Source organism: Lissotriton vulgaris, chromosome 8 (genome assembly GCF_964263255.1).
Source record: "Lissotriton vulgaris chromosome 8, aLisVul1.2, whole genome shotgun sequence".
Taxonomy (NCBI): domain Eukaryota; kingdom Metazoa; phylum Chordata; class Amphibia; order Caudata; family Salamandridae; genus Lissotriton; species Lissotriton vulgaris.
This window is the reverse complement of record NC_141696.1, coordinates 1,540,358,727-1,540,383,235: the sequence shown is the minus strand read 5'-3', so window position 1 is coordinate 1,540,383,235 and position 24,509 is coordinate 1,540,358,727.

Below are 24,509 nucleotides of genomic sequence, written 5' to 3'. Positions count from 1 at the left end.
AGACGGGTGCATTATTATGTATCCGGTAAAGACGGGTTTGGGTACACAAACGCGGTCTGCACTGTTTTAGACAATGTATCTGTGCTGTTTAGCAGTACATCAGTTATTCAAGTTCTTGCACTGTTCTCTAACAGTGTATCTGTGCTGTTTAGCAGTACATCTAGTATCATGGGTAGTCATATGTGTTCAAAATGTTTTCATGTAATTAATGTCGTGGTATGAGTGATTGTTTGATGTACATTATTGTGTTTTTGTGTAACTAGCTGTGTTCAGAGTAAGTAACAAGTGTTGAGTATCCAGTACCAAGTAACAAGATGCCGTTTTTCAATAAATTAAGACAGATCGGAACTAGGAAGGGGATACTAGAGGAAGAGATTCCTATCCCACCTAGGGACACTCCAGGACATTTTATGTACCATAAGCATGGTTTAGATGCCATACTGTACCTAGATTTATGGGCCGATTATACCAAGCACCTAGACGAGAGACACAGATGGCCCGTTACAGGAACATGGGATGCCGAGTGCATCATGACGGTAGAAGAAGCGTTATGGAAAAAGAAAGCCAGACAATCTCAGAAAGACGCCATAGAATTTTGGCGAAAAGAATCGCATAAACGTGCCGAAAAAGCACTCCGAAAAGAAGACAGACATAGAGAAGAGTCGGATAAAGTCCGAGAAAACGAATTAGTTAATGAAGGGATCCGAGTAAAAGCAGAACAAGTAGACCGCATGCGAAACACTCTTGCAAATGGTATGTATTTAGGTGCCGAGGGTCTGCCTAAAGCCACTTCAGAAATACCGAAAGATCTGCCGCCGCCATTGGTTCCAACTAAAGTAAATCACAGAACCACCAAAGACGTATTCCTTGCTTCCTATCTAGACGATGTAACTCCCGCTTATACCAATCCACGTGCCCACGTACCGCCTACTGACGGTGACGGAGGTGGCAACCTACTCCAAGACAATGTCCAGTCATCACCGCAACAAAGTTCACCCGTTCGACAGTCTGCTCCACCTGCTCCTCCACCTCCACCACTCCCCACATCTAAGATTAATATTCTAAATCCGTTTGCGCCTGATCCTGGTAGGAGTCAAGTTCAGGTACAGATACCGACTTCACAGACACACAATCTTCAAGTCTCCGCCTCAGGAGGTGCGACAGGAGGTCTCCAGACTCCGCCGCCAACACATAGATTGAACCTAAGGGACATAATGAGGCAACGTACACCCCAAACTCCACGTTTCGACATGCTTAAAGATCCCCTTCCCATTTGCAGATATGATCCAGTACCCGGTAAAGACGATAGAATGCTGTTAGCATCGCTACGCTTACGAAAAGTTGCAGATTACCTAGTGTTATTTCCAGGAATGACTGAACACCTAGATAGAATATATCATTTTGTCCAGACTGGGGAAAATCCTGAAAGTATTAAAGAGGCCCTGGCTCACCAGAAAGTTGACACTCAAGGTTGTATATTACGTTTCTTTATAAATTGCTTAATAAGAGAACGAGACAGGCCTGGAGTAGACCAGGAAGAGATGGAAGCACTAAACAAGTGGGGTCAAAATATAGCCGAGGGAAAACATGATAAACTGAATTGTATAGCAAGTATGTACAAGAAAATCAGAAAAGCAGTAATAGAAATACACGAAAAAGAACAAGAAAAAGAAAGGGACAGGAATGACTCCCCCGAGGAGGACGGACCTGAAGAACCAGACACGACTAAAGAGATGATAGCGTATGTAGGTAAGGGAAATTACCTTAGGAAAGGCATTCGCCCGGAAAGCAAGAGAGTTTTTCTCTCTGGCATATCAAAACCGAGTTCTCCTGAATATCTGTTTCAAGGCACCGATAAAATTCTTCAAGAACGAATGGGGTACCATGTACTCGATTCTATGGATGAACAAGAACTAGCCCGGTCAGCAGTACTATGGGCTGACAATACTAGCACATATAATGATGATACAGTAGCACAGACATTTCTGAACCTTTCCCCAGACGAGCAGAAATTAGCCGGTGTATACATGATTCAGCATCTCATCACGTTATACAGACAACAACATTCTGATCCAGGTCCCTTACCGGATACATTAGAAGCGCTACTTATGAATAGATGGAGAGGCCTAAGTACCAGATTAATTCAAATAATTCTAGAACAACGACGCAAATATAACGCTTTCTTAGGCCCACAATATGTTTCAGCTCCGCCCCCAGAAAGAAAAATGTTTCATTTTGACAGGCAGAATCCTTTACGAGAAGTACACCCAGTTATGAATGCCAATAACGCCTTGGAACGTGTGTTTGTGTACACACCTTTAACAAAGTTAGAATTGTTAGAAATGAAGAAACTAGTACCCTGTCACGATAAAGACCCTGCAGGTTTTCACCGAGAACTTAAAGACATGTTACTCATGGGAGATTACACGTATACGGATATTATGAAATTATTAAAAGTACTGCTGCCCACCGGCATTTACGAGAAACTCAAGGAAAAAGAATGGGAGGTGGGAGATAAAAAGATTATATGGACTGAAATAGAAGACGAGGAAAAAGGTCGTACCCCAGGGCTAGGCCTTGGGGATAAAGCTAAAGCGTTACCAGGTTTAATAGTACAGGTCTTGCCAAGATTATTGACAACTAAAAAGGAAGACTGGGACGCAATCTCAGCCTGTAAACAGAAACACGATGAAGATACTAGTGACTTCTATTCAAGATTCGAGAAATGTTTCATTATTAATAGTGGCCTGAAACCAGGTAGCGAGTCATACCCACATCTTTTTGTAACAAAACTAGTCGAGAACTCCCTGACACAAGTTAAGAACCGTGTATATAAAGTTGAAAGTACATGGCAAGCAAATACGCCATCTCAGATGTTACAAATGTTACAATACCACCAGAACAGAATTAGAGAAGAACAGGATCACGAACAGAGACGTATGAAAGACACGAAAATGAAAATGTTAGTGGCACAGTCGGTTCCAGCCGACGGTCAGAGGAAGGGTACGACCCAGACAGGTAATGCAGCAGCTCCCGTTAAAGGGACATGCAACTATTGCAAACAGCCAGGTCACTACGTACATGAATGTTCGGTTCTGAAACACAATATAGCAACAGGTAAAACTAAAGAAAGACCGCATCCGCCTAGACAAGACCAGGTCCAGCAACAGACTTCACAGAATTCACAGCCTATGCATGCTCCACCACATACAGCACAGACTGCAGCGGTATCGCAGCCGCAGCCCATTGCCGCGACGCAACAGGTTTCACGACAGATGAACCAGTATGCCCAATCTGATTATCCCGATTATCAGCGATACACATGAAACAGCCTAGAGAGGGAGGTTGGCTTGCCTCTTATTGAGATTCCTGTAGATCAAGAGGGTCCTTATGTACACAGTCAAGTATTGGGAAAAGACAGAAAGTTTTTAATTGACACAGGGGCAAGCCGTACAACAATCAGCCATGATGAAGTCCCAGGGGCACCCCTCTCAGGCTCACAGAATGTTTCCCTTGGTTTTTCAGGACAGCCTATTGTAAATGAAGTATCGAAGCCAGTCCCCCTAGCAGTAGGTCCATTATCACGCGTTACAGACCTGTTACTCACGAGATCATGTCCAGAAAACTTGCTAGGTATCAAAACGTTGAAGGCTCTAGGAGCAGTGATATGTTGTTCTCCGGAAGGAGTTAGACTTTTCCTGCGTGACTTTAAGGGTCACTATGTATTACGAGAGTTAGATGTCAGATTGAAAAATGTACCGAAACACCTGTGGGCACAAGGCCCAACCGATGTAGGTTGTATGCACATCACACCATACTGTGTTACACTCAAACCAGGAATTGTTTTACCACGAATCAGACAATACAAGTTACCACCCGATGCTGTAGTGGCTTTACTGGAAATCATTGAAGAGCTCATTGCCAAAGGAGTGGTCGTAGAAACCGACTCTAATATCTGTAATTCCCCTATCATTCCGATTCTTAAACGTACTGATCCCAATGCACCGCCAGTATATCGGCTGGTGATTGATTTACGAGAACTCAATAAATGCATTGTCCCACAGTATCCTGTGGTTCCCGACATCTCATCCTTATTGACTGCTATTGATTCAGAAGCGACGTTCTTTACTGTAATTGACCTCAAGAACGCCTTCTTCAGTGTCCCCATTGATCCAGAGAGCCAATACCTCTTCGGATTCAGTTTAAATGGACGAAGTTTCAAATTTTCACGCGCACCTCAAGGATTCACAGAAAGCCCCAGCATCTATAGCCAAGCACTGAAAAGACAACTTGATTGTATCCAAATGCCAGTTAACACTGCCTTACTACAGTACGTCGATGATCTGCTGATCACCGCACGAAGTGAACCCGAATGTGAACAAGCATCACTGACAGTTTTACATTTTCTGGCCGACAAGGGACACAAGGTGTCCCCTTCGAAGCTACAATTCTGTGTTCAGCAAGTTGTGTACTTGGGTCACTTGCTGTCCAAAGTGGGGAGACAGCTCACTCCTGACCGCATCCAGTTAATTGTAAACATGCCACAACCCCAGACACAAAAGGAAGTGCGGGCCTTTATAGGCCTCACCTCGTACTGCAGACAATGGATTCCTCAATATGCATTTCTAGCTAAACCACTCATTCAGTTGACAACACAAGAGGCAGCAACTTCGACTGCCCTCCCTTGGACTCAGGAACATACACAGGCCTTTGAGGAATTAAAGAAAGCTTTATGTCAAGCACCAGTTTTAGCAACACCATGTTACAGCAAACCTTTTACACTTTTTGTTACAGAACGTGATGGTACAGCATTGTCTGTCCTCACTCAAGATCAAGCAGGTTCACATAAGCCTTGTGCTTATTTTTCAAGTACATTGGATTCAGTAGCCCAGGCACTCCCTGCGTGCTTAAAATCAGTTGCAGCGACAGCCCTAGCAATCAGACAGAGCGACTCAATAGTATTAGGACATCCATTGACAGTACAAGTTCCACATTCTGTAGAGGTCCTTCTAAACCGAACACAGACTCAACACCTGACTATAGCACGACTGACAGGTTATGAATTAACGTTATTCCAGCCACACATAGAAATCAGACGCTGTAACCTTCTAAATCCTGCAACATTGTTACCTTCGATTACGACAGATTCAGCCCAGCATGATTGTATAGAGATCATTAATGCAGTAACCAAGCCCCGACGAGACCTAACAGATGTTCCATTGACTAATCCGGACCTGACACTTTACGTGGACGGTTCATGTATGAGAACAAGCACAGGAGAATTAGTAGCCGCATATGCAGTGACCACTGAAACTGAAGTCAAAGAAACACATCGTATTGATACACTGTCCGCTCAAGCAGCAGAGCTTATCGCTCTGACCCGAGCCTGTATACTAGGCAAGAACAGAAATGTTAACATATACACAGATTCACGTTATGCTTTCGGAGTCGTACACGACTTCGGAGTGTTATGGCAAGAACGAGGTTTCTTGACCTCTCACGGTGCCAAGATTCAACACGGTCCCCTTATTCAAGCACTGTTAGAAGCAATACATTTGCCTTCAGGCATATCCATCATGAAGTGTAAAGCACATACTAAAGTTACAGACTCCATTTCCCAGGGTAACGACCTGGCAGACCAAACAGCAAAACATACAGCATTGACTCACATTCAGACAACTGATGTAACAAAGATCATAGTGCCGACACATTGTATGACAGTTAGGGATCCCACACTAGATGTAATCGATATTCAGACACATGCTACTCCAGATGAAATCAAGAAATGGACTGAACTAGGAGGGATCCAGACAGATCAGGGATGGATGACGAAGGGAAAATCTACATGGTTTCTCCCTGATTCTATGGTTCAAGTCATAATAAATACAGCACATAGTCCAGCACACCTAGGAGAAAAAGCTATGTTAGACAGTTTACAGAATCTCTGGTACAACAAACATTTATGAGCAGCCGCAAAACAGAAAGTGCGTACTTGCATGATCTGTTGTCAGTTCAATCCAGGTAAAAGCGTCCCTGTAGAGCAAGGTGGATTTCATCCTCCCGATCACCCTTTTGAAGTTCTCCAGATGGATTATATCCAGATGGACCGTTGTCGAGGATTCAAGTATGTCCTCGTAGTTGTTTGTGCACTTTCCCGTTGGACCGAAGCATATCCAGTCCCAGATTACACTGCCCCGACCACTGCCAAGCAGCTGGTTCGTGAATTCTTCCCACGGTACGGCTTGCCTCGTATCGTGTACTCAGATAACGGACAGCCATTCTCATCCGAGCTCATGAAGCAGGTTTCACTTCTGTTAGGATACCAGTGGAAATTCCATTGCGTCCGACATCCCGAGGCAGCTGGCCTTGTAGAGAGACACAACCAGACACTGAAAACACGACTTGCGAAAATATGTAAAGAGAAAGGGGTCGACTGGATAGTCGCCCTGCCAGTTGCACTATTCTATATGAGAATGGTCCCCCATTCGAGATCAGGACTATCCCCGTATGATGTGGTCTTTGGCCAACCACCAAATATGTGGGGGACGCCCATGCCTAAGAAAATAACCGATGTTGATTGTAATATGCTGACAGATTACCTTGCCTCCTTGATGTCTGCACTCCAATCATGTTGTTCACAGGTTGCCGCAGCCTTTCCCGACAACACTGATGTAAAGCCACACAATGTCCGTCCAGGTGATACTGTGCTGATCCGCAACTTCGACAGGAGAAGCCCGCTGGAGCCCCGCTGGAAGGAGCCGAAGATCGTCCTTCTGACCACGAGGACGGCAATCAAAGTGGAGGGCCGAAAGGGGTGGATCCACACGAGTCATATTAAAAAATGTAATGAACTGTTGCCAGAAACTGACTCTTCCACCCCCTCAAAGGACTGCCTTGATTCTACAGACTTTAAAGTTCCCAAGAGAGAGAAAACTCCCCAAGAGGAGTATAAAACGAAATTACGGTCTAGCAAGTCAGACAGTTTAATTGTTTAAGTCCTCCCCTAGGTGAATCGGTTAAATTAGTTTCTGACATGTATCCCCTAGACCGAGATAGAGAGAGAGAGAGACAATTCAAGAAACGTGCATATTGTAAATCACTTCGTAGTCACTGTATAGTGACATTATTGGTTATGTTTTTTCTAAGTCTTCTGATTATTACGGCCAGTATATTGCTGTCTATATATTACCCTATCTTCAAGCGTGAACAATCTGCTTACAATGTCACTGCCGAACATTCTTTTAGTGAGTTACCCCCTCACGAGCTATCTTACAGACTTGCGCTGCGCAACAACACATTCATTAGTATGTTACATCACTCCCATCAGACTAATAATGCTACAAACTGTTGGATATGTGGCCGACTCCCTCCCTATCAGAAATACAAGGGAGTTCTGCCTCTTTTCCCATACCCGTTCACTCACAATGGCTCATGTGGAGCATGGTTTGGAATAATTAATTCTTTAGATCCTGATATTGCTGTTTTCGAAGGAAATTGGGTTTGGGGAAATCTGAACTTAGTTCTGCTTAACGCCTGTTATCCCGACAAGAAGGGACTTCCCATTAGAATAGGAACTGATCTAGAAAATGAAGTATATGGATTAGGTAATTATACAATTAACCTCATGATTCTTACTGTTGAATCCGAAGCTGCACCAGTTCTCCCTGCTATGTCAGTATTACCAGTCACAGGTGATTTATGTGTCAGAAAGAAGGGTTCAGTACATTTAGGTCATAGTAAATGCACTACTGTGGTCGAATTCAGTGATCAAGGCAAGTCTACATTTAGAGCTACTCGCCATTCCTACTTTGTTTGTGGCCATACCGCATACATACGCTTACCTCCAGATTGGGATGGTACCTGTTACATTGCATTCCTTCTGCCACCTGTTTTCCTAGCCCCTCCTGATTATCACAGAAATACAAATCTAGTAACTACTAGACTCCGAAGAGATCTCCCGATTGTCGACTATACTGAAACGGCATGGGAGCAATACACAGACTTCAATAAAGGTTTCTTCCCCTACTTAGGTACTGTTTTTAATAGTAAACTGATACGAAAATTAACTAGAACCCTCGAAGCAGTAGTGAATGAAACTACTTCCGCTCTAGGCAACTTAACAGAGGAGCAATCTGCCATGCGGGTTGTTGTTCTTCAAAATCGTCTTGTTATTGACGTCATCCTAGCAGATAGGGGCGGAGCCTGTAAGGTCATCGGGTCGAGTTGCTGTGTTTTCATTCCAGAAAACGCGCCAACAGTATATAAAGCCATCACACGTCTTCATAAAATTGCAAGTTTGATACATCAGAATCCAGGCACCTGGACTTGGTCTGGTTGGTTCTGGACAACGTTGACCGCTTGGGGATGGAAGATCCTATCCTTCCTAGGCATTGCCCTTCTCATAGTATTCAGCTGCTGCCTGTGCCTACAATGTGGGCCAGCTATCTGTGGTCTATGTGCCACATCATGTATTCCGCATTCAAGTTCCCACTCAAAACGCGAAAAGAAGAAAGAAGAGCAAATGATGTTACATGAACAGATTGATCGATTCATGAGGATCGATATATCATGAAGGGTCCGTAGGGAACAAGGAGGGAATGAGGAAATATAAATTTTATGGTCAAGAAATGTTCCCTAACGTGTACCCCACCGTCTCCATGTACGAGTTTAAAGTGCATGTAACTTCCCTCCTGTGCCAGCTATGAAGACGCAAATACATTTGCGTCCAACGTTAACATGTCCTCTTTCAGATCCACCTTGAATGGATTGAATATTCCGTTCCTAAATATGCCGTGCCAACGTCTTTATGTAGTGTACTTTACACGTTTTTCAGCTCTGGCGAAGTAGGCCCCGAATTCTGCCATCAAGCCTTTTCCTGCCTTCTGACTCTGAACGCCTCAGCCTGAGCTGCCTCTGTACCCGTGACCTCTGCCTTACTCCCTGTGCGGCTAACGGCGCTTAGCCCAGCCTGCTGCCTGCCAAGACTGTATTCAACCTTCGAATTATCTGTTCCGCTCCTCAGAGATACATTCCTGCCTACTAGTTCAAGTAAACATCTTTCCAGCTGCAGAGCAAAGGGCCCGGCCTTACTGTCTCCGTGCAAGTAATTCATAGCTCCTGTTACCATGGTAGGCCCATGCCCCCCGCATCTCATGCAGACACGTAGACGCTTATACACGCACTCACAGTCAGTATAGAATAGCCTCTGCCCAAGAGACCTTTCCCTCTAGATAATATGGTTCCCAAACATCAGATATCAGATATGATATAGGTACAAGTTGATCTGACATGCCAGACTTCTGTCTCTTTCCGCTAGTGTAAATGTCAAGTCCCCTGCACCCTCCAGCTCCACGTCAATCACACGTCATGCAGCTGCGCGCGCATCCAGATCTCAGATTTCTGCTGACATTACAAGATTCTGCTATGTACCCGCCTACTTGTGACACTTCTATGTGACGTTTCTAGCATACACCTCTATGTTCACGCCTAGTCCACGCCTTTTTGATTACGTATTGCTAACACGTGTATGCTTTTATCTTGTCTCACTCAGCTGTTACGCCTTCTGTATTGATATCTATTGTATGATTTAAGTATAAAAGTTATGTCTTATCAATAAAGTATGCTCTATCCCTTCCTGAACCCCAGTGGTGTCAGGAATCCGATATCCGGTTCTAGAACCATTCCTTTTTAAGGAATAAAAACCCTAAGAACTCTAACACCACGGACTCTGCGTCTTTCTTTCCGATTGAGTTATTTTTGTTTAAGTACTTACCTGCATAGAAATTAGGACGGTAAATCAAATATTTACCACAGTGTGATCGCTGATCAGAGTGGGCACCGAGGCGAGAGAATTATCGAGTCCGCTGACCCTGGTCCAGAAACCTGCCGCGCCGGGAATCGAACCCTGGTCCCGGGCCGTCCTCTGCTCTCGGGTCTGCCGCCTCTAACCAGTGAGCCACACTACTTCAGTAAAGGACAAAGTAGAGCCGACCAGCGCAAGAACTGAAGTTTAGCTGTGGACTATTGGTGCCAAACCCAGCCTGCCCTCTCCTGTCTCAACATTTGCAAATACCTTACTTGTCCTGCAGCTGTCCATCCTCTAACAGTCTTGGAGGGCTGCCAGCACTTCAGAAACCAACCCAATATCCCTTGAAGTGGAAAAACCACCACAAAGTTGAGAAAGCCGTCAACAGTCAGCTCGCCGCCTTCCTTGAATCCAACAAATCCCTCGACCCCTCACAGTCCGGCTTCCGAGCCAAACACAGCACCGAAACCGCCCTCATCGGAGCAACAGACGACATTCGAACTCTACTGGACAACGGGGAAACAGCTGCCCTCATCCTACTTGACCTCTCCGCAGCCTTCGACACAGTCTGTGATTGCACCCTCATACAACGCCTCAGCAACGTCGGAATACAAGGAAAAGCGTTGGACTGGATCATCTCGTTCCTCGCCAGAAGAACCCAGAGAGTCCGCCTCCCCCCTTTTAGATCAGAGGCCACCGAAGTCATCTGTGGCGTACCACAAGGATCATCACTCAGTCCCACCCTCTTCAACATATACATGAGTCCCCTTGCATCCATCGCAACCCAACACAACCTCAACATCATCTCCTATGCAGACGACACCCAGCTGATCCTCTCCCTCACCAAAGACCCAAACACCGCCAAAACCAACTTACAGGAAGGAATAAAAGAAGTAGCCGAGTGGAGGAAGAACAGCCGTTTAAAACTGAACTCTGACAAAACGGAAGTCCTCATCTTAGCCTCATCCCCCTCTGCCTGGGACGACTCATGGTGGCCACCGGCCCTGGGAACCGCACCCATACCTATGGACCACGCACGTAACCTGGGCTTCATCCTGGACTCCTCCCTCTCGATGACCAGACAAGTCAACGCCGTCTCATCATCATGCTTCAACATCCTACGCATGCTCAAAAAAATCTTCTGTTGGATCCCCCCCGAAACAAGAAAGACGGTCACCCACGCACTGGTCACAAGCCGACTGGATTACGGAAACACCCTTTACGCAGGAACCACAGCCAAACTACAGAATAAACTCCAACGCATCCAAAACGCCTCCGCCAGACTCATACTGGACATCCCCCGTCAAGCTCACATCTCCGGTCACCTGAAAGACCTCCACTGGTTCCCCGTCAACAAGAGAATAACGTTCCGTCTCCTCACCCACGCACACAAAGCCCTCTACGGCCTAGGACCCGAATGCCTCAACATGCGACTGTCCTTCTACACCCCCACCCGCCAAATACGATCGTCCAATCAAGCCCTCGCCACAATTCCGCGCATCCATAGATCCACCATGGGGGTAGATCCTTCTCCTACTTAGCGGCCAAAACCTGGAATTCTCTCCCCACCCACCTCCGCCTTACACAGAACCACCTCTCCTTCAGAAAGCAACTTAAAACTTGAATATTCGATAAGTAAAGTACCCCCCTCCCTCAAGCGCCTTGAGACGCTCTGGGTGAGTAGTGTGCTATACAAATTTTTGAACTTGAACTTGAACTTGCAGGCACCAACCACAATATCTGGTTCAATGCAGGTGCTGACCAACGATTCCACTGACACAGTACCCGCCCAGGAGAAGATCAGCGTACTCTTAGAGCTCTGATCTGTCTACCCACCAAGTTTGGAGATGCTAGGACCCCTATGAGCCTTACTGCACCAATACCCAGGGTACCAGAGCCCTTGCAGCAACCATTGCTTGTTTAGAGTCCAATCCTTACTCGATCAGCCCAAAGACTGATCAGCCAATGAGGGACAACAGGATCATAGACTCCAGCACCAAGAGTTGCCCAGCTGCCCTATTATGTCCCCCTTTGCAGGTCTGACCGAGAACCGTGAGAGCCTTTGGCGCACAAGGACCAGCTTACAAAAGCCCTCTGCACCCAATCTCTCCAGCCTGGGTCCATAAATACTGCCCCCCCACTTTGCCTACAGTGTAGGGCGCAAGGCTACCAACCCAATCAGCACCTGTGTACACGGACTCTCTAGAACAGATAAACCTGAACTGCCGGTGGAACTTGGAACCTAGCCCCCCCAATGCCTTATGTGTCTGCATCTTCGGTTCTGCTACTAATCCGTCTGTGGCATAGCTTTTCTTGCTCCAATGTTGGCTCCAGGCCCAGCCACGCATTCAGGTTGACCGCAGCACTGCTCTGTGTCCCGCGCAGTCCCCGCAACAGTGCTACAGGTCTCGGCTGGGCGACTTTAGAGAGGGATTGCACTGCTCAAAAGTTGACCGACATTTCATGTTTCCAACAGGCAGGAATATGACGGATTATTGCTTGGGGCAGTGGTGTGCAATTTCAGCACGTCCGATTGGCCATCTTGTTAGGCTTGGGCATGTGCCCTCTAATTCAACTGCCTTCAAGAGAACTTGCTATTCCTGCAGGAGGGTAGAGTTCTACAACCGAAAGCTCACAGTCTACACCTCATATGTGTGGAGACTGAGCATAATCAACGAGGAACAGTAAAAACATTATAATACTCCCCCACCATGGGAGAAGAGTTCCATGGCAAGGCAAGCATTATATTTTTTCTTTACAAAAAGAAAATCTTGTTTTGGGATTTTCTTTCTGTTGAGAAAAAACAATTGCTGTGTGCCATATGGCTGCAATTTGCCGATGCAGCTCCTTAGCACAGAGTAGTATGCATTGCCAGGAATTGCTGTGACAGCGGTTCCTGGCAATGTTTTTTAAATGACCAACTGCTTGGTGGTCATTCATAAATTGGGCGGGTGGCCTCTCTGCCATGTGGATGGAGTAAATCATTCCGTCCCCATGGCAGACGGCCCGAAGGCCCAAAGTAGAGAATATGGGCCACCAATATACGGCTGTTTAGTCCAAATTCATCCAACGTGAGTAACCGTGCATGCGCTTAATAGCTATACACTGAAATATCTTGCTAAGACCAGTATCAAAAAATATCGGCATAATAAGTAATTCTTCAAAGGAAATCAGCCAATTAATTATTCGGAAGTCCAAGTCAGTAAAAAACAATCTCACTTCTGATGGTCACTATGACAAGAGTATATTTTTCTGGTCTATGAGTTTGGTGGCCTAAACCCTTGTTTACCCTATGTTTAGGCCCAACCACATTCTTGTTTCAGCATTTATTAAAAGAGCTTCTATGAATGTTTTCCCTGGCACTCTTTATTATTCTGCAGTGAGACAATGTTTGTTTCTTAGTTTTTTTGATGTGTGCGCCAACTGATCCAATACACAGATGCACCCTGAGACTTATGACACTCAGGACGCTTTTTCTCAGTGCTATCCCATCTGCGAGTCACGTCAATGAATTGCAGATGTTACCGCTTTTTCCTCAACATGGTTGTGCTTCGGACTCCTGCATCTTTTTGCATGTGATGTTGCCTTTTCATGTGGGAAAGTCCATCACGCTCTGTGTTATCTTCTCTAGGCCACATGCCTCTGAGGCGGAAGAGAGACTACACTGGTTGTATCTTAATGGGCCCTGAGGTTCCTACATTTATAGGCTGGGCTATGAACACTTTGTTGGATTTGTTGGTGCACCAGAAGGAAAAAGGGACAGAAACAGACTTTGTTGAATGTTGTTTACTGAATGTATGTATATCAATCCAGCGCGGCTCCCTAACTACCTTTAATACTCACTTCACTTAATTCAGATGCAATTATTACTTACTCATCGGTGGGGCCCATAACACTGGGAGTCACACACACACACACATTACACCTGAATCAGTGACAAAGAAGATGAGCTGCTGGTTAGCGGGGTACCTAGGTTTTATATTTTCATACATTATATACATTTTAAATATTCAAAATATGCTAACATGTTACCTGGAAAACCCTACACCAAGGTACTCCGCTATTTGATCAATAGATCATCTGGTAGAAGTTAGTTGATGGAGACTAAGACCAGCTTACTCATAGTAATCCTTATAACGTTAGCATTGATTCTTTCCTGACATTTTGATTAAATAAAACCACAACTCGAGTTTAGAATTAAAATTTTTAATTTATCTAACTCATTTTACGGAAAACGGAACCTAGTTTATTTAGACAAGCAAGAATTTAGCATTTATTTAGTACATGTTAAAAGAAATGAATTTTAGAAATCATATTACCTAGCTCTGTTATAAAGAAATAACAGAGTTGCACGAGTCTCAATCAGCCTCCCTATACTCCTCAACGCCTCGCTTTCAGAATAAAATCTCTGCAATTGGACATCTTCATTGCTCCAAAAAGTTAAAGTCCAAAAATATTTCAAAGTCTCTAGCACCATAAAATAGTTCAAACTGACAGCATGTCGTGGTGCAAAATACATCCAAGGAGCAAGCTTTTTTCACCCTTTCAAACAAGATCTTTTATACCCTTTTTCTCTAACTATCTAACTTAAAATTGAAACTTTTAGGGTCCATAGTTCATTCTGATTGGTCCATTAGAGGGGTGGTTATGGTCACCTCATCTTATCCTTGACAGAACCAGTTTTTCTAAATGCACAGTCAGTCTTCCGTGTTCTCATAGATGTCATCTCCATTTATACTTGTCATTTATTGTTTTGAAACAATATTTTCAGTTTCCCACAGTCTCAGAGGCAAACATCTTTTGGCACCCTCCTGCGCTTTAGGCCAAGCTGACCTTGACATCACTTCGTACTGTGAACCAGTCATCTTGCTGATTTAGCTTTCTCCTCTCAGCGCATGCGTAAAGGCTCTCTCTTTTAGGCCGATGTCAACACTGCAGTCAGCAGCCATTTTTCACAACCAGACCTAGTGCGAAAACAAACACAACAAATGTTAGATTTAGAATGATCGTTTTTCTGTTTACCTCCCACCTTCATAATATCCTTATTAGTGATTACATAGCAATAGTGTGACATATAGCTTTATTTTACTTACCAAATGTACTTTATTTTCTTTTTGCCACGACAAATGCATACTTTTTATCAAAGCAAAAACATACATGCTGTTTATGCATTATAGCACTGTGTTAATATGACTTGTTCACAATTATTAATGTGTTAGTTTTGCAAATGGCAATTAGTTTTCCCACGTGTAAAGTGTCTAAGTACGTTTTGTTGATTCATTTTTCATTCATCACTCCATTAATATGATTATTGTTATACGAAATTACTTTTACAGGGTGTAAACAGCATTTCTTGTCTCTCCCCTGTTCCATCAATTCCCCCCTTTGGTGATTTTATCACCACACAATCATCCCTCAAAATTTTCTTCAAGAACACGTTTCAGGGTCTTCAGTTATTAGACCTTAGTATCTTTCATAATTTGTCCTCTTGTATTCTCAATCATTTTATCTCTTAATTCTTCAAGCTCAATTTCACCCATCTCATGTTTTCTTTCTTGTCTCTTTTCTTTATTCCTTTTCAACTTTCTTTCATCCCTTTTTCGTTTAATACAGATACACACTAATCTTATCATTACTACTATCATTATTATTAATGTTGCTGGTATTAGTATTTTCCAATTAAAAAACTACTTATTTCAGCAAACCAAATATTTACATTAGAAAAACTCTTATCAAGTTTCTCTAGAACACCATCAACCTCCAGTGGGATAAGTTCTTTATGCAATTCAGTAATATTTTTAATATACCTTTGTATATTCTGACTTTTATCAGGAATATAAGTACAACAATGTTGCAGTTTCAATATTCCACAGACTACTCCTTCTTTTGCCAATAAAATGTCTAGAGCAAGTCTATTTTGCATTACAATAGCTCTCATGGCAACCATTTCTTTATTTACCATTAAAAATCCTCCAGCTGTACTTGTTGACAAACGATCTACTATCGTTTACAAATTCCGGATTTTGTTTACGTTGAAAGATATACCCACTGCTGGTATCAGTGCACCAAAAATATCCCCTACAATTTCTAAAAAACTTTCCCTTCTCCTATGTGTTAATGGTTTACCTATTTCATGAATCCCATTAGTACCTCTATGTACATGGAACATTTAAGGAAAGACCAAATCCACATAGCATGTACCATACCAGTGATCAGGCAGTCTATAATAAGCTTTGTTACCACAAATAAAATACAATCCAGGAAATACAGGATCTTTTCCCCCTTTAAATCCCCATCCCCCAATAATTTTGTAAGTGTCCTTGCAATTACTTGCTCCCACAAAATAATTATCATGCGCTGTGTTGTCTTTTCGAATACAAAACTTTCCCTGTTGAGGAAGATCAATTACCAATGTGACATTAGTATCTCCTTTTACAAAACTTTCTTCATCAAAGTTAAATGGGGAATTTTTCAATTTACTTGCTGTAGCCTTTCTTTGATAGGCCAATCTTCTATCTTCTGCCATTTCTAAAAATGTTTTCTCTGCCTTTTTCAATTTACACGTTAAGTTATTTTTGTAAGCATATTCAATCATCAATTCATCAATTTCTTAGAAAAATTCCCCCCAAACCTTTGCAGGTTTCACTTTGTTCATTCTATTTACTACAGGAACTTTAGCAAAAATGTTGTCAACATCAGAATAGTAATACTCTAATTTACCAGTTTGATCAAATAATCTAGCTATAACACTATGAGTCATTCCATATGTCAAAGGGAGGTGATGATTGGTCACACCCTCTGATACAGATGCAAGCAACTGCATGCAAAGGTAGCTGTCTTGTACATCCATAGTTTCTACATATTCTTTCAATAATCTAGAAAACACATTCTTTGAGAAATCATTAATAGATCTATCTTGGTGTAATTCTGTTTTATGTAAATTGATACTTGTATAGCGCACTACTCACCCGCAAGGGTCTCAAGGCGCTTGTACGAATACCGCTGTGGAACCCATCCTGGCTTTCCCTGTGAGGCGTCCACTCTTGGGCACCCCCAAGGTGGAGGCCAGGCATCCTTAGCATTGTGGGGGCCGTTGTGGAGATTAAGCCAGCTATTGCCCAGAGTTGCAGAGTGGGACTCCATGAATGGAATAGGCACTGAGGCGAGAATTATCAGGTCCGTGGAATTTTTGAGCCCAAGACCCGTCGAGACGGGGAATTGAACGCTGGTCCCGGGCTAGACCTCTGCATCAGGGTCTGCCGCTCTAATCATTGAGCCACACTTCTCCTTAGTTCTACATTATTGTTCACATCATGTATTATCTCACTCTTATTATCACCTCTATTTCTATATGGAATCAAAATTGCTAAAATAATCCATATAAGCATTAATAAAACAGTACATATTAGACACATTCAGCAACATCTGCGTATTATCCCACATTTGGATGAATTTGTAGCAGGCATTTTTTTTCCCACAAAGTGTTTAAAATATCTCTTTAGCCCTTGCAATGTCTCTTCTGTCACTTTTCCACACCAAAATATGTGTCCTTTAAAATCTGTGAGTTCACTTATGTCTCTTTCTTTTATTTCATTTGACTTTTACTTTTCATTTGCCACTTTTATTTTTCATAACTTTGTTATTAAAATTCCTTTTCTGTGTCTTTGTTTTCTCACTCACCAAAGCCACTTTGATTGTCTTGATTACTTTCAACTTCCGGTATATCATGTAAGGAAATATATACCCACTCAGTTGACTTTAATTTTGATTTGGTCTCCTTACTCTCTTTGGTCTTTGCAAAATTTCAATATTTCAAATTTCAATATTCTTTTCCTTTTGACATTCTTGACGGGTTATCTCATTTACTTGTTCTTGTGGTGCTCCATTTATATTTGTCAATTTGAATTTTAGTCCTTTCATTTCTGTAGGCCAATTATCTCCCTTCTTGGGCTTTTTAATTTCAGGTTCAATTACTTCATGTTCATCTTTCCAAGTCCTTTTTCTGGAACTCTTTCTCACATTACTTTCTCCATCACTTTCATCAGACTCAGTTTCAGATTCGTCTTTACTTCCCCGAATTTTGAATTTTATTGTTTCAAATTCAGCTTCTGAGTCTTGTCCTTTTTCAGTCAATTCAGTTCTTTTGCAAGAAATCTCTTTATAACTGGTACTTGGAATCTCATCCTCATCGAGAGTTACTTCCTTTTCTCCAGTCTCAAGATCAATATTCCTTTTCTCCGAACTTTCTGCTTGACTTTTTGAATCTCCTCCAGTTTTATTCTGTTCCTTTTCAGTGTCCAAACTGGTTTCTCCTTTTTCCAGATTTCGACTAACAGGTCAATCTTCAAGATCTGGAATTTCAATTATTTCAGTCTCTGCGTCTGATGCTTAACTTGTATCTGACATTTCCAGACGTCACCTCACAGGTTGATCGTTCTTATCTGGAACTTTATCAACAGTTTCCTCCGCATCAGAGTCTGAACTAGACTCTGCCTCTTGCAATTGTTGATTCTCAGGTTCTGGTACTCTGATTGTGTGGCTGGCAAGCACCCACTTTTTAACTCCTGCGCATTTTTCTGCAGTTGTACTGACCAGAATCACCTGCCTTGGTCGGTCCCATCGGGGGACTAGACAATTTCTCCTTCTGTGTATTTTTTTTCTGACCCATTCTCCAGGACTTAAATCATGTGTTGGTACATGCATCAGTTCCAACCAGTTGAAACACAGAATTGATTGTATCAGAAAGGTTCCATCGTTTCTCCTGGTAGGGACAGCCTACCAAACCAAACAACGTTGGCACAAACTCTCAGCTATTATTCTGAATTTTGGATTGTACCAAGTTTGTTTGAACATTCTAAACATGGCATCTCTCCTCCCTATGTGTGCTTGACCATGGTACATTCAAGCCATATTTGAGATCAAGCATTACTGGTCTTTCATCTTTGTAAATCCAAATTTTATCTTTCTCTCTTTGTCTGCAACCTGTTTTTACCCATCTATCTTTTTCCTCATCATCTGCCTCATCTTGAATTTGTTTTATTTCCTGCCAAGTTTCAACAATGTTAGTAAGCATTAAAGGACTTGAAACATGTTCTTTTTCTCTATCTCTATTAATTGAAGCATTATTTCTGGCGCAATACTGAGCAATAGCATCAGCAAATCTGTTTCCCTCAGTAATATAGTCATCTCCATTCTTATGTGCAGCACACCTCACCACTGCTATGCTCTTAGGCAGCTGTATCACCTCCAGCAACATTTTCTCAAATTCAACATTCCGTATAGGTGATACAGCAGAGGTCATATACCCTCTCTGAGACCACAGTTGCCCATAATCATGGACCACTCCGAATCCATATTGACTATCAGGCACTATGGTAATTCAGACATGCTTTCCCAACTTGCATGCTCGAATCAAAGCAATCAATTTGGCTACTTGAGCAGAACAAATTCCTTTCAGACAAGATGCTTCTATGACATCTGCCACTGTACATACAGCATATGCATCACTCAGATTTCCTTCATCAGTCCTTAAACAAGAACCATCAACAAACAGCACATAATCGGATTCTTCCTAAGGTTCATCTTTAATGTGAGGTCTTGGTTTGGTACAGTACTCAAGCACATCCAAACATTTGTGATCAATATCATCCTTCACCTCCACACACAAAGCATCTGGTAATAATGTTGAAGGATTCACATTGACACACCTTGCCACAGTCACATTGTCTGCACCCAAAATCACTTTTTCATATCTGGTCAGATGGCTATTAGTCATATACTGGGTCTTGGTACGTGTCAGGAGTATCTCCTTGAATGTGGCACATAAACCTTGACAGGATACTCCATCACAATTCCTTCACTTTGTTCAAGGCTCATACTTGTGGCTGCAACAGCTTTCAGACACCCAGGCAATGCTCTTGCTACTGGATCTAATACTGCTGAAAAATATGCAATGGGTCTTCTCATTCTTCCATGTCTTTGAATCAGAACTGATAATGCGCATACTTCGCTCTCACTGCAATACAATTTAAATTCTTTTTCATAGTCAGGCATGCCTAGTGCTGGTGCTCCACATAGACTGTTTTTCAATTGTTCAAACACTTCCATTTCTTTTTCATTCAGCACAATAGGATCTTTTACATCACCGTTTGTCAATCTCTGTAATGTGAACCCGAACAGGATGTGCAGTTGACGGTGAATCCAGTTTGTGTTTTCGATCCAGCAGCAGCAGTAGCCTCACTCTGCAGCAGTTGGTGCCGGCAGCCGGGACGCTGAGTTTGCGTTCCCGAATCCCTCTTGCCACGGGTCTTGATTGCCGCTCCCTTCATCCTCCCCTGCCTCCACTGCCCATAGCCAGCAGCCCGCAGCCGCCCCCCCTCCTCTGGATCAGAACCAGTGGGGAAAAAAACGCAAAAGCAGAGCGGTATAGCTGGGGCAGAAGAGACTTAAGAGTCCAGCGAGGGGGCAGAGGTGGATCAGCGACCGGAGCGGTTCAAGTAGGTGTAAGCAGTGACCAGAGCGACCGGAGCGACCGGAGCGACCGGAGCGACCGGAGAGCGGTGCAAGCAGCTAAGCCAAGCAGCCAAGCAAACAGGTGCGCTGCAGCACTGATGGGCTTCAAGCGTGCAAGAGTGTGAGTGCGAGAGCGCGGCCCCCTTAAGCAGGAGGCCGCAGAGTGAAGTGCCCAGGAGAGTTCGCAGTGGTGGCCCAGCTAAGCTGGGTGTGGCCTGTGGCCTCCATTGAGCCCTGCTCTCTCACTCTCCCCAATCCCCCCTCTACTGCCACCGACTGCTGCCTACCACTACCTTGTGACCAGAACTCAGCTGCTCCAGGCAAATTTTGCATCATCCCCCCCACCCAATTATACCCCCTGCCCAACTATAGTCACACCCACTCCCCCCTCCTGGGGTAGTGTAACAGGGAATGCGGTCGGGGAAAGTAAGAAGTGCACCCCTGCCAATGGACAAGGAGAAGGCATAGAGGCTGCAGTCAAAGAACTCCAAGCATGAACTCTCCAGGCCCCTGTCCCCTGTTAAAGATGAAGCATACCAGGGGCAAGAACCCGGAGCCTCAACAGACGCACCGCTACTGCCACTGCAACTGCCAACGAACGTAACAACCGTAACAACCGCAAGTAACTGGCTAAAAGACATATCAAAATCATCTACAGCGGCGACTCCAGCTGCGAAACAGGGTGGCAGTACCAAAGCTTTCCCACTGGCCCCACTCAGGCACCACTCAGCACCTAACAGCAGCAAAAGGGCACTGATTTTGGACTTTTTAAAAGTTGTACAAGAATCCACCTTAGTCAACCAACACCGTAGTGACTTTCGTGCCTCCAAAATAAGAGACAAAATAAGAATTAGCCCAGTCTCAGTGAGCAAGGCTATCACACTGAAGGACTGGGTTCTTTAAGACCCAGCGGTGCCAGGGGACAACACCTGAAACCTTCGTGGGTTACCTGTTCCGGCGTACCAATGACAGAGACACGGGACACTTCCTTCGGCGTCAAAGATTCAAGCTTTATTTACTGCAGGGAACACAGAAGTCACGACAAGTACAACACGTGCAACTTGGGGAGACTGCTTCAAATTGGTTCTGTGGATCGCTCCTTTTATACAGTTTTTACCCATAGGACAACATGACACACAAAGGTTTACAACCCGGTTCCCATAATTATCCCCCAGAGGGGTCGCTTTGGTCACTTTGATACACACAAAGTCCGGAACATAAGTGCGGAAACATTTGGCGGTTCCCAACTGTAAAAACCCATCTTCCCAACATTAGTGCATTCCAATCGGCAGTAAAACAGATCGAAATAGGAACAAAGACAGGTGCAGAGGAAGACGGTGACAGTGGGGAAATCGGAAAGGTCGTAAAAGGGGAGGTATCGGGAAACATGAGATACAGGCATCAAAGGGACGTGCCTAATGAGATGCACGGCTGAGACAATAAGTCCGTGCGGCAAGATGAGCCTCCAGCGGCGCCATCTGCCTTACAGTATCATCCCCCTCGTCATAAAGACACTTATAAAGAACATGTGTTTTCCGCAAATATCTTGAGAGTCCCAGGGTCGCGAAGCGGACAGCATCCGTTCGCTGGCTACTTGAGGGCAAGAGACAAAATGGATGCCGTATCTAAGATGGAACCCGTGGGTACAGATGAAAAACCCACTTAACAAACGAACGGTTTAAGTTAGCACAGCGAAACTGCGCACACTTACCAAACTCGTCATTTGCGGTTCGCAGATACCAGACTCGACCATATTCGTGCGAGTCGAAAACACCACTTATAATTGCCACGGAACCTCAGACGCTCCTTTTGCCCTCATGTAGGCAAGCACTAGTCAGAATCATATTCGATATTCATCAGACCATTGAGATGTTGTTGTAGCATAGCTCTGTCCAACCGAGTCCCCTTGGCAACAGGTGGCTGTCTCATACACGTTGTAGCACAGAGGCCACATAAGGCAGGACCGCACTGCACACAAAGGCAACACGTGAACAGGAACGCCACAACGACTCCGATGATCATCAGAATCTTCCAACCCCAAGCCGACATCAGGCCCCAAAACCACCCAAGTAACGTCCAATCCCCTACATCCACGTGTATGGATTCGGAGATCTTATGCAACTTCGAGATGGCTTGATAGACAGTTGGAGCGTTATCTGGAATAAAAATGCAGCAGCTCGAATGGATCACCTTACATACCCCACCTCGATCTGCTAAGATGACATCTAAAACCATACGGTTTTGTAACGTCATAAGCCTATCCGCCTGAAGTTCAGTGGTGATATTACCAAGGGCACTGGCAGTAATATTAGCTGTCGATTCTACCACTCGAGTCAACTGTCTCAGGTTCCTACTATTAACCATAGGTCCCCAAAACGGGAGGAAACCCTTGAAAAAGTCTCCTGCCTCTTGACCGGCAGTATCCTCTTTGCTAATTACGCCTCTCACAACTCTAGTCTTGTGATAATCTGCATCTACAGTGAACGTCGGAGGCAACAAGTTTGCGATAAAACATGAGCCCATGAAGTCAGAGGGCAACCATGCATACGCACGATCATGACAGATAAAGTATGTACCCTTGGCAGCCAAAAACACAGGGGACGAGACCATCGGCAGAATGTAATTTTCAGTGCAAGCACTCTCTCCAAGTCGGGCTTTCGATCTCCGGCCACGACCTATTAGACAAAAATTACCAATGTGGGGTACGACCCATATCGGAGGCGAGCTTTTAAGCTGTTTTTCACCAGTGAACACACTATATTCGCCTCTACTTAGGACCCTATAGGCTTGTACCTCTTCTTCAGGAATCAGCGAAGGATCATAGATATCGCTATCTAAATCCTCTATTGCTATAGACAAAGGTTTTTGGTACGAGGTAGGACCAGAGTAGGGGGAACGTGGTTCTCGAATGGGGTGGAAACCCAGTGCGCTTCGAAACATTGTTTGAAATGCTCGAGCAGACCCTTGGGAACTATACGGTAACACCAGATATAGAATTCCCTTATCCGTAGTATGTGGCATCAACACACACACCCAACAATTAGTAGTGTTAACCACTAACTGATGCTGGTGAAGGAGCTGAATAAAGGAATTGTTGCGGAATTCGGCACGTCTAGCCTGTTCGTGTTCAGGTAAGATATGAAAAGAATGAGGAGATACAGTGGAGGTAAGTTTAGGGTCAGGGGTAGGAGTGGGTGTAACAGAAGGTAAAAAGTAAAACATCGTGTAGTACACCCCACCCGCCAGTAATGCAGAAACAGTCAAAAACAATACAAATATTTGGAATTTAAAACATTTGGTACGACTGAGTTGCCGCAGCTTGAATCTTTGCTCTTGAGCTCCTTCCAAGTCCGTCAGCTTCGAAAATGTCATTCCCTATGACCGTTCGCAACGTTTCTTGACGCACTTCGTTCTGTGTAGCAGTAGTCAATCCCTAGGAGTTCCCAGGAACCGACGGTCTTTAACCTAGTGTCAAGACCTACTAACCAGAAGGAAGTGCGCGCGCGGCCCTACAGTCTTTATTTCACAAATATATATATATATATGCGAAAACAATGTCTCTCAGCTGTGGAAGCAAAAATATGAGGAACGAAACTCAATGAATATATATACAAAATAATTGCAGTAATACGAGTGTTCAAACTGATCGTGGAAAACGGGATAATGCAATTGTCAGGGGACAGAACAGGATCTTTTATTAGTCTCTGGTGCTAGATCGCAAAAAGTATCGGGTTTTCCCAGGACGTGTCTGTTCGTCAAACAAAGGATCGGTTGAAGGGACAACGTCCTGTTGATCAGCTGAATGTTCTGGTCTTGAGTCTTTTGCTGTCAAATGTTCAACAGTGCCTTTCTGCTGCGCTGAGGATTCTCCGACAGGTTGTGCGTCACTGAAAGGTACAAACGCCGGCAATCCTTCGGTTTCAGTTGATGCAATGCCTTTCCTCACCCACGAGTCTGCTGGCAACGGGATAGGGACTTTCTTCGTGTGGGTGGCGTGCACCCAATTCTTCCGCCCCTCAAGACGAACTGCAGTTCTCGTGGCAAGGAGGACCTGGTAGGGTCCAGTGAATCTCGGGTCCAAGTTGTTCTTGCGCGAAAAGTTGCGCGTCACCACCCAATCTCCGGGCTGGAGCTGGTGGCCTGGACCCTCCGTCTGCGTCGGCAATGCTTCGTGAACCTGTTGGTGAATTAA